This window comes from Diplotaxodon limnothrissa, linkage group LG10 (genome assembly GCF_057381915.1).
Source record: "Diplotaxodon limnothrissa isolate DT_005_m linkage group LG10, D_limnothrissa_male_GT1.1, whole genome shotgun sequence".
Taxonomy (NCBI): Eukaryota; Metazoa; Chordata; class Actinopteri; order Cichliformes; family Cichlidae; genus Diplotaxodon; species Diplotaxodon limnothrissa.
The window spans coordinates 1,487,882-1,501,861 of record NC_140605.1 but is presented as its reverse complement, the minus strand read 5'-3'; the positions used below and the strand labels follow the sequence as shown (position 1 = coordinate 1,501,861).

Below are 13,980 nucleotides of genomic sequence, written 5' to 3'. Positions count from 1 at the left end.
AAAAATCTAAGAAATGAGAAAAGAAACTTTAGAGTCAGAAAACACCTGAATGAATATTAAAAGTTCATATTCTTTGAATCACTGAATGACTAAAATGTGAGCCCTCCACTTGGATCCACACAGTTTTAAAGGTTTACATCTCTGAGCTTTTGAAAGACACGGTGTTGGAAAGAGAAGAACGATGGATACGTTTTGAGGGTAAAATGATGGCTTTAACACTGTGGACACAGCAGCAGTTGAAAGAGAAGTGTTTAAGATGAATCTTGGCAGAGAGAGAGAGAGCTCGTTAAGCAGGCAGGTGTGAGCCTGGTTGCTATAGTGACTGCACCCAATGGCTCCATACACACGGACACAGACATGCACCTCACTTTTGCGGCTTAAAATGAACAGAAAAGTCAGCCCCAAACAAATCGCTCCCAAATGAAAAGTACAAGTCGTATTGACGAAATTCTTTCACCGTGAGCAACAGCAATGTCTAGTCTACTGAATTCTCAGTTTTCATGCCTGTGGAGTATATTATATGGACGTGGTGACAGTGTAAAGACACCATGCTCTTCTGATTTTCAAACGAACCTTCTGAGCCATTTTAACATTAGAGTCTATGGAAGAGTTGGAGGGAGGAAGCTGTGCATTGGTGACATTTATGAAAGAACCATAACACCTAGTACAATAGTAAACACATTGGATGAAAGAGGACAGCGATGGCTACGTTTTGAGGGTAAAATCATACCTGTACAGTAAACGCTGTGGACACAGCAGCAGTTTTAAAAAAGATTTTAAGATTAATTTTTTTGCTCCTCTCACTCTAGCAGTTGAGCTGTCTCACTCTAGCCCCAACATTCCGTCCCATACACACCCATTATAAACTCTGAAACGGGTGAAAAGACATCATGAAACTTAAACTGGAACTGAAGAAAAAGTATAATAGATATTGAAAAGATAAATACAAGTTGGATAGTTGAACGTCTTGTCTTCGTTTTAAAGTTTGAATGGTGGCTCTACGTCAATGTATGTGGAAGTAGATACAGTTTAAAGAAGAGTAAGTTGAATGAGAATTTGAAGCGTCTCTCCATTGAAATACATGGGAAATTTTTGTTGAAAAAAGTTGAATAATTTTAAAAATATAAATGTTAAAAATGAGAAAAATAGAAGCAGTCATGTCCAAAAGAAGAGGAATCTAACGGTGTTTGAATGGTTTTTCTAAGTTGAACGGTTTTGAAGGAGATAGAGTACAAAAAACGTACGGAATAGATAATAAAATAGTTTAAAGATTAGAAGAACAATACTGTGAATGCTTTTCAAGCATTCACACTAATTACAAGTTGACTCTTTGAACTTTGGTGCCTCCTGCGCTCACAGAGCTGAGAGCAGCGTGCACATCAGACTGCTGCATCTTTGTATATGCTGCTGCTTTGGATCCTGCTACATGCTATTAGCATCTGGTCCTAATCAAAGTTGAGATCAGTGCTAGGAGGAGCGTTACACTAGCCTGAGCTCATTGTCAACGTTCACACCATTAAAAAGCATTCAAAGCTGATTAAAAGACAAATGTCAGTAATAACTGGGTGTCTAATTAAAAGGGCACTGAAATCAAATTAACTTCATTTGTAAAATGAAATCACTAAATGGACAATTTGAGCACATTAGTGTCACAGTTAGCCATCAGTGCCAAGCTGCTGACATAAATATCATGAAGACCACGCCTGTGGCAAGATTTTGTCTTAATTTGTGACCAATTTAGTGTCGAGTCAATTTCAAACAGCAACAATGTTGTGCTCCTCATCCAGGACTGGGAACAGTGAGCGGGAAGAAACTGACTTTATGTGGTTCGGTCGTAAGAAAATCTCTATTAGTACCATTATTTTACTCAGTGAGAATCTTGTTACAAGAAAACACATTTTTACTCCAGGGTTTTAACTGCCACGAGGCCTTATCCCATGTTTAATAGAAGGCCGCAATAAGTACAAATCAATACATTCATCTACTTAACATCAAATGAGTACAACTCATATTACACTAAAGAGGTTCTTCCCTTGCTGCTCTACTATCCATGAGCCTACAGGCTGATCAGGTATTCTCCTGTCACATTTCATCTGCCTCAAATGAAGGACGGGTGGATAACATCAACATATCACCCTATTAGAGCACTTCGCTCTCGCTCTGCAGGCCTACTTGTTGTTCCTAGAGTATTTAAAAGTAGAATGGGAGGCAGAGCCTTCAGTTTTCAGGCCCCTCTTCTGTGGAACCAGCTTCCAGTTTGGATTCAGGAGACAGACACTATCTCTACTTTCAAGATTAGGCTTCAAACTTTCCTTTCTCCTAAAGGCTGCTGGGGGATTCCCATGATGCACTGGGTGTTTCTTCTTCACTCACTGTGTTAACAGACCTCTCTGCATTGAATCATATCTGTTATTAACCTCTGTCTCTCTTCCACAGCATGTCTTTATCCTGTCTTCCTTCTCTCACCGCAACCAATCACAGCAGATGGCCCCGCCCCTCCCTGAGCCTGGTTCTGCTGGAGGTTTCTTCCTGTTAAAAGGGAGTTTTTCCTTCCCACTGTCGCCAAAGTGCTTGCTCATAGGGGGTCATATGATTGTTGGGTTTTTCTCTGTATGTATTGTTGTCCCTTACAATATAAAGCACCCTGAGGTCTCTGGCTGGTGAACTGGCTGCTACTGATGAATCTTTGAGCAAGCCTATGGCACAGTGTGGATTTTACATAGTTTCTGTGTCTACACGCACACACACACACACACACACACACACACACACACACACACTTTGTTTTTTGAAAAAGCATTAGGGGATACTTTGGTTGCTCTCTAAACAAAAGGAATTTGGCTTTTTTGGCTTTTCCCATGTTCCACTTTTTGTGCAACTAGAGGTTGGTGGTGACAGTCTAATCATCGGAACTGATCTGCATCAACTGACACTGCAGCAGCTTAAGGGCCTCTGGAAACAGCAAGAGTACTTTGTAATCAGCCAACAACTGTGGGCACATTTAAGGGATATTCTCATCTCTATGACTGATGAATGTTTTTGATGTCAAACACGACTTATTCTTGGGGGACAACAGCTAATGATGACAGTTTCCTACACGTCTCAGAGTCAGCAGTACTCTGCAAACCACAGCTCCAAATGCTGCAATGAGCCACCCCACTCCCCCCTGAGAAACTGTGACCTGATGAAAACTTCAATGATTACAGTTTGTAAATAAAAAAATAAAGTGTACATTTAGGCATGAATTAAAACCAGTGAAAGCACCAAAGGGCTGTGAGGTTTGTGTGTGGGGACTGAAATTGTTCAGTATGTAGATGAAAAAACATGATGGGAAAATGACAAAAAATAAACAAACATCATCTATAGGATGTAACTTATTACACAAAACAAAGACCTTTGAGACCACGTCCTCCCAAACAAAGACTCACAGGTTCATATTTCTGATATCCAGGTCAGCACAGGAAGTTCAGATGTGTGAACTAAAGTCACAGACTCGAGCTGCACACAGGTGCTGACACTTGCTGCACACTTTGCAGTGTGTTTGCCCGGCACAGACTAATCCCCGGAACTCTTTCATTCAATCCACAGGATTATCTGGCACCTGTACGAGACACAATTAGCTGGAACCATAAACCTGTTAAACACGTTCTTGTCCACCCATGCGATGGGCAGGAAGCTCCGCCCCTGGGATCCACGGGCGACGATCAATGTGAGTGGACAGAAATACACCGGGGGACAGTCCCAAACAAATCCAGGACACCCTCTCCAGTGTTGGTTACCTCAGGCATTATAAGCCCAGGATTACACGGGATATGAAACTCCAAACAGGGAAGTTGGATGAGCCAATTATTTCTCCTGTGCTCACACTCATGAGTCGGCACCCTGCAACAAGCCTGACCTTCCTGGAATCTTGAAAATGTTACCCGACAGGGGTTTCTCTAATAAGGACAGACGGGAATGGGACCACCCCGCCCTCCTGATCTGCAGAGTTGTGTTGTAGAGGACTTTTCAGGTGAGGCCGGCTCCACCCTCTGTCCTCGTGACACTGCTCAGGCTGACCAGTGGCACAACCTACGAGCTGGTGACCTACTTTTAGAAAGCATTAGCACAGGCTTGAGTCCAGCGGAGACGGCAGCTTAATACAGAAGACAAACCGAGTGTTATCCATCTCTTGCAGACTCTTAAAATTCCCACTTACGGCTCTCAAGAGGATCCTGGTAATCTGTGATGATTTGAACCCGCAGAGGATTAATGTGTTGCTGCAGAATGAGAAGCCATCCATCCTTCCCATTGAGAGTGATACACTAAATCCCCCAAAGAGCCACAATATCCCGGTGATCTCTATCCATTCTCATTGCTGCTGGAACCCTGTGGTCAGGTGGAAGGGACGCTGCTGTGTCAGCTCTGATGCACAGTGGCTGGTGAGGCTGCAGCTTACAGTCAATAACGCATAAGACATGAGCAAGAGATAACCTAAATTCAGAAGTGTATATTGCCACCTCTGCCTGATATGCTTTTACTCCTTCACCTGCTGCTAAAACGGCTTCAGACCATTCAAGTCATGGACTGCTACAGCCTGGAAGGACCCGAACCCAAATCCCCAGTGCCAGGACGATCACAGGAAAACCCTTCCTGACAGCAGGTCGGCTGTTTCGGGGACAGCAGTGATCATATGACCTGTATCACTATGAGATAATCAGCAGTTACAATATACGGCAATGTTATTCACTTACTTTTATCAGTTTATGCACTCTGTAATACAATGTTAGACTGCCCAACAGCAATGTCCAGCAAGACTAGCAGCAGTATGTCTGAAAGTAAGAAAGGTTTCTGTTCACAAGTTTATTTTGTTTTCCCAAAAAATTCAGGAAGCTTGTAAATGAATTATGCAACGTGTAAATACGTCTATTAGGTGGATGCAAAGCAAACTCACAAGAATCGTAGTTTCTGGGTTACAAAGCTTTTAATAAAATAAATCATCGAGTTAACCTCGAAGACCACATTTGAATGGATTCTTAACACGAGCCCACTCTGCACCATTGTAACAGGAATCATTCAACATTTTTAAGCTTTCGTGTTTGCAGACAGAATGACACACACACACACACACACACACACACACACACACACACGTGAAAAGGAAACTGTTAGTCCACGTTTAACCAAAGTCAGGGAAGGGAGACTCGCATGCACCGACACGCACACTTGGTTGGACAGGCTACCAAAACAACACAAAAGCTGAAATTAGAAACACAATAAACACAAACAAAATGCTATTTGATTCTCAGCTAATAAAACTTTGCTGGATGTTTTCGTAGACTTACATGATGTCAGTCTGGCCGTGTCTGGCTACGCTGCTAGCAAGGCCAAAAATGTGCATTAAAATGATGACAGTAATCTGATTCACCCACAACTACAGGCTCCTGTTCCCTTAGAGCAAAGCATATATCTAGACGCTGACATTTCCATTTGGCAGAAAGGTTATCGTGCTTGTGCTGTGAATGGCTGTCAGGTGTGTAAATTTCATATGCCGCAGCCTGTAAGAGGTCTTGTGCAGGCTTGATGTTCTGAGATGAGACAGCGGCGCATTAAGTGAAGACAGTGTTCTCCTTACACGGCACACGGTCGCATCGATACGGTTTCACGCGCACGTGTGTCTTTACGGTCTAATGAGCATGACAGTGTGAACGGGTGGAGATTACAGGCGTCTCAGTGACAACATGACTTAACGTTCATGGCCTCCAACTGTGGATAATGATCTAATAAATGCAATTAGCTGCACATTACACTTGACATGTAACGGAGAGTAACGGTCGTTCCAGCCTGTGACCAGGTTTGGCTTTCTCTGCCAATAAGCTCCTTTGTGAAATGCATTTCAGAGAATTCTCGCTGGGGGAAAAAAGACATTTTTCCAAGCTTATATGGCCTTCACAGGATTGTAAGCATCGTAACAAAGGCAATTGTTCAGCTGTTATCTCTTTGGAACAGATTTCTTAATGTGCATTTGATGTGTGAAGAAAAAAAAGACGACCCCAGCTGGCCTGAAGATCCTTACAGGAACAAGTGGGTATGTTCTTTGTGTGGGGAAAGGTCACAGGCAGAGGCCTGCGACGGCAGCGCCACGAGCAAGCTGCTGATATCAGACAGAAAGCAAATGTTTAGCCCTCGATGACTTAATCATGGCGCGCCCAGAGAGGGTCTTTACAACATTTTTCAGTCTTTGTGGAAAACTGGCAGATAACACACATTATTTAAAAGACAAGAAATGACAAATCAAAGTCACCAAAGACACAGTTGTATGGTATGAACTCGAAACCTAGAAGAACCATCTGCAACGATTTCAACAATGAATCCTTTAAGTGGTAGTTTTGGGCAAACATACCTGAAGTGTTTCAGCTTCATATCTTTATAAACTGAATCTGTCAGCAGGTTACAGCTGCCACTGAAACACACACAGCCACTGTAATTAGGAAACCTCGCAGTGGAAAAAAGGAACTGGCAATATACATAAAAACAACATTTTAGAAGACTTTCTTTTTTACATTTGCTGATGGCAATCAGTGATGACTCCATCGTGCCAGCCACATCCTTCATCCCACTGATATCAGAGCCAGTTTATTCTCGAGAAATGTAAGAAACCCTATGGGTTGTAAGCCTTTCTCTTCCTTTTTAAGTAACGTTAGCAGCAGCATTGAAAAGTCTGCTATTCTCTACCCTTATGCCAGCTACAAAGAGAAATTTTGATGCAGTAGCCTGGAGAGAGGAGCTGAGGTTGGTCAATTCTCTGCAACTCTCACAAAAATAGGCTTCCCTCTGCCGGTGTCAGCTGGCCCAGGGTTACATGCTGCTCCTCCTCCAGGTTTTCATCAAAAGATTACCAGCTCTTTCATGTAGGTCCATCGTTCCTGCAGAATTATATTTATACAGCAGTACAGCAAAAGCACCAGAGCAGGAAAAAGTAGAGAGCATCATATAGAGAAGTTGAAGAGCAGCGTACTGTCAGAGGAGATCTTAAGCTGCCTTGTTAGAACTCGGCTGAAATCACAACTGTGATGGCCATGGGAATCGATTCCTCCACCTGCAATGCCCCCACCTCCACTGCTGTCTGCACAGATAATTTACAGCAGCAGGAAAGGTGTATACTTCTTCTGTAATGTGTTCATTTGTGATTTTGATGTTGTCATGCTGTGAGATACATTACAATATTTTCCACACTATAAGGCGCACTTAAAATCCTTTATTTTTCTCAAAAATCGTCAGTGCGCCTTATGTGTGAATTCTGGTTGTGCTCACTGACCTCGAACCGGTTTTATGTGCTACACGGCGCTCAAAGATCTGACAAAAATATTTTAGTACGACTTTGCTAAGCTATGAAGCCGCACCGCTTGATGGATTGTTGGAACATCACGGCTGTAGTCAGGAGCCTCGCAGAGGAATCTGGGTCCTAAACTCCATCTGTTTCAGGTCCCAAAGTCAAACGAACACTGCAGCATCACTGAGAGTTAAAAACTGTCTAAATTCTTTCATCTTTAATAAAATGATCAGCGTTGCTGCTTTACCAGGTGTAACAATTAAGTTTAACATCCAGGCATCCATGAAAACAGAATTTATTACACTTAACAGAGTTAGAAGTTAGCAGGAAGTTAGCTCGCTAGCTTCCACCTAAACATGATATAGCATGTTCTGACTGAGAGATTTCTGAAAAAATTCAAACGTACAGCTCTGCTATCACTTCCAACATAAATGAAGACAGGAAACTAAACAGCAGTGACGTTTGTACGGTTACTGAAGTTGGGCTAGCTGGTATATAATGATGTGCTACGTGATCGCTAGCGACACAGCTATGTTAGCATAAACACAGTGAAGCTGGAGGATGAACGCTAACTTTTTTTCCACTCGATAAAAGTTAACGTGAAGGTTCCCGATGGTTAGAGACAAATGCAATGGCATGGCAGGATGCTGTAAACCATAGGTGTCAAACTCTGGCCCGCAGCCTAATTACATTTGGCCCCTGAATTTTGGCCCACTGTGTATTTGAGTTTGACACCCCTGCTGTAAACGGACCAAACTTCAGTCAGGAGAACAACTGAGGTAATCCATCCACAATACCAGGTTAGTCATTCATATACTGCAACAACATGGGAATAGAACAGCTGCAGAGGATTCAGCATTAATGAATCAATGGTACAGAAGTGGAGGAAGCAAGAAGAATGAGTTGAGGAAAGTTTGATTTATCTGACTGTTTGGTTTTGTTTAATGCGCCTTATGGTCCGAAAAATACAGTAACTGTAAACCAAGTACTGCATCTTGGTGGAAGGGAGAATTACAGTATACAATTTATCTCACGGTGGATATGAATGTCTGAACCAAACTTCTGTGCAACCGTCGATTAGCAAACACTCGAATCCTCAGCAAGGCAGGAATAATTAAAGGAATGAATACAGCCCAGTCTTCACCGGTGTGGTGGACGGACTGACTGACATTGCTATCCCACGAGCCACAGTGATAGCATGACCAGAAGCATGTGCAAATGACACTATTACTTAATTTGAAAGATTGAAAATCAGATTACAGTTACTACACATTGGGACCGTGTATCTTAATATACTGTGCTATCGCTAATGATCAGGGACTGCAAAGCAGGCACTTCCATCTATATCGACATGGAACCAATCCATTTATTTAGGAGCTGAAGCATGCCAAACACCCCCTGTTTAGTGCAAAACATACCTGGTCCCAAGTCTACCCATGTATCACTTGAAAATTGATGTAAACAAAGACAATACCATCTGTTTAAGCCCGTCTCATTACTACTACATGTTTCACATAGCTGCCACATGTAGGTTGGGTGACAGAACCTTCTGCCAGTGTGTGGGCATTCACTTGAAATAACTTGAGATATGCATTAACTATTTTTATCTTTGTACCATTTCACTTTAAACGAGTATCTCCCTGTGTACTGTCAGGCCCTCTTTAAGGAAATGAAGTGAGCTAAAAATATGGAACAGGTGGTGAGTGCTCAGAGCAGGTAAGGCTAAACCCAAAGGTGTTCGCTGTGACCAGTGCTGCAGAGGGAAAGCCGATGTCGGGGTTTGCAGGGGAGTTTTCAGCATAGATCAGCGTCTCCAGAGGGCAGGCACACACTCAACCACACATTTATTTCAGTTAGCTCCCCGGCCCTGGGACCGTGCGAGAGAACGACGTTAGCAGGACATGAATACAGACACAACTTACAGGGATTTAAGAGCTACTTGTGTTATTTTTCTAGGAAACAAATTTATTGCATTTCTGTCATACTGCCAGTCTGACAACAACGTGTCTTTCTAAGAGTACTACTATATCGAACCGTATGGATTTCTGTAAAATCACAATGTGGTTACGCAGCCAAAGCTTCAGGAAAGCCACAGAAACATACTAATCAATACTTTAATTTTGGCCGTCTTAAGATGTGCCGCTGTCTCTCATACACAGACTAATGAGAACGAGCGAGAAGTGCAAGTGGGGTGGAGTACAGGCTAGCACTTGGATGAGGTTAACTGAGAGATCTGAGGACCCCCGGAGTCCTTACTGATCGTGCTTTGAATGATAAAGGCCAATATGCAGATATAGCTGCGTGCCAGGTGCAGAATGAACTAATGAGGATTCACTTTCTACACCTCTCGCCTCTAAAAAGTAAAATAACACAACTTGCTACCTGGAGAATAGAGCAAAAACGGGGGGGGGGGGGGTGTCTCTTTACCTCACCCACCCTTTTATTCAGTGTTAGCTGTGTTTGGTTCTCTGACTGACTCTGTGCAGACCATCATGATCTGAGCAGCCCAGCTCGGCACACAAGAATGTAGCTCAGGCTGCCTGTAAGTTTGTGCTTGATGTCATCATTCACTGATTTTGAGCACTTATCCTAAATATGGAGATTCCTCGTTTTTAATCTAATTAGTTTGTGTGACAAACTGCAAACCCAGCAAGTACCAAGCTGTGGGCTGGAGCTACTCTGTTTTAGCATATAAAGATGCATATGGAACGATTTGTTTTTCAATATGATTGAATACTTCAATTTGACCAAACCAAACAATACTGCAGCATACACAGTTAGGTATAGAGAGTAAAAGTAAAGATGTTTTTCACTGCTAGTTTAGCCTAAACATGGAGTCTGAGAGCACTGACTTACTTTTTGTGGAGGAACTGCAGTCATTAGTGTTTCCATGTTGGCTTCATTGTTCAGACTTGTAAGTTGAATCTTCAATATATGAATTAGCAGGATATAGACCACGCCCTGCGTTGTACCGCGCTGATAAGTGACCAATATCCAGAAAGCACCATCAACAGGAACAGGAAACAATACATAAAACAGAGCGGGACACAGACTCGTCTTAACCTGCTTTAACTCGGTCATCTCAGCCCTGTTGGAAAGCTCACCTGTTACAATTACTTCATGCGTCTATTCATCCTACACCGCTAGAGTCGTTCTGACAGAGTGAAACTCTGCAACATTACACCGGGAGCTTCTACAAAGGAGGCAGAATCACTACAGCGAGTACAGCTGCTGCTCGCTCCTCACAGCTGTAACATGAAAGCCTGCGAGACATCAAATAAAGCGCTCTTTGGCGTGGATACAAATAGGCCTGAGCGTCACTCTCCAGACTGGAAAACACACTTGAGATGCACGTAATGAGTTGTCTTATATCTCTGGTGAGGAAGACTACTGTCACTATCTGTGACAGTATTTATACAGCTCCATCTCCTGCAAAATGACTCATTATGGCTGATGTCTCCTAAAAGACCCAACAACCCAAGAACAAAGGCTGTGTGTAACTGAACTTCTTCGTGTATTACATAGAGGCTTTATTTGAATATCAAAGCATCAAATCCCAAGAATAATGTCTCACCAGTCCAGGTCAAAGGTCAGGCACAGATTTCCATTTGGATCCAAATCTGTGAACCTTCATGGCTGACACACACAAACATGTAGAGGTGTAGCTCATCTCCACCTGATGATGATCACCGGGCTCTCTTACAGTGAGCAGCAGACACACCACCATGCAAACAAACAGAAAGGCCTTGATTTGATCAAACGATGCTACTTGAAGCTCTACAGACACTTAATGACCACAAATGATCCAAAATGACGAGCTGCAGGGTCAAGTGGTCGTCATCTCCAACCAGCTGCGAGCAGTCACAGAGCGACGCAGAACGATGTTCAGGCCTTTATGTAAATCTTTTTAAGATTTATTTAAAACACTAATGGTAACACACACACACACACACACACACACACACACACACACACAAAAAATACATATTTCTTTCTCCTCCCAGCCTCATGCAAGTAATTTCCCAGAGGGGCTGAAGGAGCTGGGAGCTGTTGACATGTCCTCCTTTTTAGTCACTGAGCTGTGTCTCTGCTATGGTTCCAGTTTAAGCCATCGGCACCTTCAGTGGGGAAAAAAGCAGCGTGCAAGGAAAACCGAAGCAATCCATGCAAAAGCAAATAATGAAATAAGATCTTGTTTTAATCAAAGTATATCTGCAATATGCTTCTAAACAAACAACTCTTGGCAATGCATGGCTCATTTTTGGGCACATCACTTGACAAAGACCAAAATGCAGCCATCACCTGTGCACATGTTTTGTTCAAACTGGAGAACCATTTAAAAAGCTGTTTCCAGCTTCCATTCCTGGGATCCAGTGCAAAAGGTGCTGCATAGAAAAACAAACACTAAATAAGCCCAAAAGAGGGAAGCTGAGCTGCTCAGGAACCAAACTCGCAATACGTCAGCACCGCTGCAACAGAGCCTCCGGCCAGTTCAGCTGAAGTCACTTTAGTTACTGTGCCTGCGGGGATTCAAGTCATCATAGTGTCGACCAAGCCAAACAGAAACTGGTTTTCTCTGCGCTGAGTAAACACCATGCCTGACTAATTGTTTAGGCTGGGGTTAGGAAGGAAGTCAGAGACGACTCTGCAACCATTTGTGTGTCATTCAGCCACTCGCTGATTGTTTTTCCAAGGTGTACCACCGAATGAGTCTGTTCATTTGGAAGCTATCCTTCAAGCGACTTCAAAAATTCAGGTGCGTGCCTCAAAGCGTGAGAGCAAACAGTCCTTCTCCGGGCAAGCCGAGTGGCTCCCTGCTGTTAGGGATAAGATCTCAGAACAAGCCTTATGAGCTGGTACGACAGTCACACCGAGTGCAGGCAGGTCAAAATGAATGTGTCTAGAAAGCCCAGTCTCTGTGTAGCTCAAAGTTCCTCAGCTCTGGTTGAGTAGATGATTTCCCACCTCATAATTTGTCAATGCAAAGTGTTCTGCGCTCCAGTTGGAAGCTCCTTCAATCACACCCAACAAAACTGGGAGAAGTTTAACTCTGAGCTACAGGTGAGATTGAAATCTTTTAATGATCTTAAAATGAGATCTTCTGACAGTGGGGTCCTGTCTCATCCACGCAGACGTGCCCTGCTGAGCACCGTTCGTTGCAACTATATCATTAACCGCAGGACAAAGTTCACATTTAGTCAGCTTGTCCTTTCAATGACATTTGAATTCTAACATATGATCCTCGTATTTGAGAGGCTGCAAGCAGTGAAATTTAGTCCTTAAATTCCACAAATGAGGACTTCAAACTCACACGTGTTCATTTCGAGGATTCATCTTCTGCTGGCTCTCTAATCAATAAATAATTACAGCTTGTGGCTCACAGAGGGAAATCTGTGATCGCATGAGACATACCAGTGTGGAACTGGGCTAAAACCGGGCCCTCCACAGTAACCCTGGAATCTAAGTTTCTGGTTTGCACAGTTAGATTCTTGACAAACGTCGTGTGTCTGGTGCAAGGCCACATCATGTTCTGCCAGGTGCGTGACATAAATAAGCGGCACGTCACGCAACGTTGCGTTTCGGTGCAGCTTCCAGCTCGAGGGCGCAAAAGCGCTTAAAATTCAGTGCAACAAACTGCAGTGACCCACGCGAGCGATCCACTGAACATCATTAAAACACGGTCAGAAAGCACGTGCGGGGAGCTCCATCTGCATTGCACAACAACACCAGCGTACCTGTGTTACACCACGGCGACTGCCCTGAAACCCGACGGGAACACACCACGCGAGGATTTAGAGGAAAAAGTTTCACTTACCCACAAAACAGAAAAAGAGCGCTGGTGCGTGCTCGAGCCCCGGATTCAGAGGGTTGTCCCGCTCGGACGCGCGGTGCCTGTTCGAGTCGCTCTCTTCGCTGCCTTTTGTTCACAGACGGGCACCTCGTCGGGCTTCTGCGTGTGGCTGCTGACCCGAGGTGTGTCCCGTGTTTTGCACCATCGTTTCCGGAAAGCACGGGCGGACCAGCCTACACTCGCCTCGGTTTGTTTACAGTGCAGCCACAGAGTAGTGAAGACACCCCGCGGCAGATCGCGCACACAAACACACACGCAGCCCTGCAGCTGACTGCTGCTGCACCACTGCAATGGGAGCACAGCAGCAGCAAAGGGGCTGACCACAGACACTTTGACACACTCTGACTGCTGTGTAGCACGTCCACAGCACGCCGAGCGCCCCCCTAACTTTTTGTTATTCGACGAGGAATGAAAGCGTGGGTCCTAAGATCCGCCCTGTTCCCGCAGCGTGGCCAGTCGGTGCCGACGGCCGTGGAAAACTCCGATACTGGCGCTACTGGTCACTATTCACCTCACACAAAGCAGCCAGACTCCTGGCGTTATAGAATAACGTGTGTCCCGGATTAGATCACCGGGTTTATAAGCACAGATGTGGAGCTGCCATAATCATCCATCCATCTAACACTGTGTGTACAGCAGTGTGATTAGCGCCTCTGCTGGCCATCCTGCTTCGTTTCCCCAGAAACAAAATTCCAGGGAAGGTCTGACTCATTAGTGGAGATAAGAGAAGCAGTCGGTGAAACAGTCTAATTGCTGGCCCACATTTTCCACCGGATGCTGGTAAAACATCCAGCTCTTCGCATTTCTTTGGCTGATT

The 13,980-nt window shown here is 44.0% G+C and overlaps 1 protein-coding gene across 1 annotated transcript in view; it reads right to left on the bottom strand.

Moving 5' to 3' along the window:
* Window positions 1–13,517, bottom strand: part of camkk1a (calcium/calmodulin-dependent protein kinase kinase 1, alpha a) — a 52,580-nt gene extending 39,063 nt beyond the window's left edge. Inside the window, exon 1 of the mRNA XM_085364242.1 lies at window positions 13,128–13,517. The gene's annotated coding sequence lies outside the window, so the exon portion shown is untranslated. The remainder of the gene's footprint in view (window positions 1–13,127) is intronic.
* Between the last annotated feature and the right edge of the window lie 463 nt (window positions 13,518–13,980).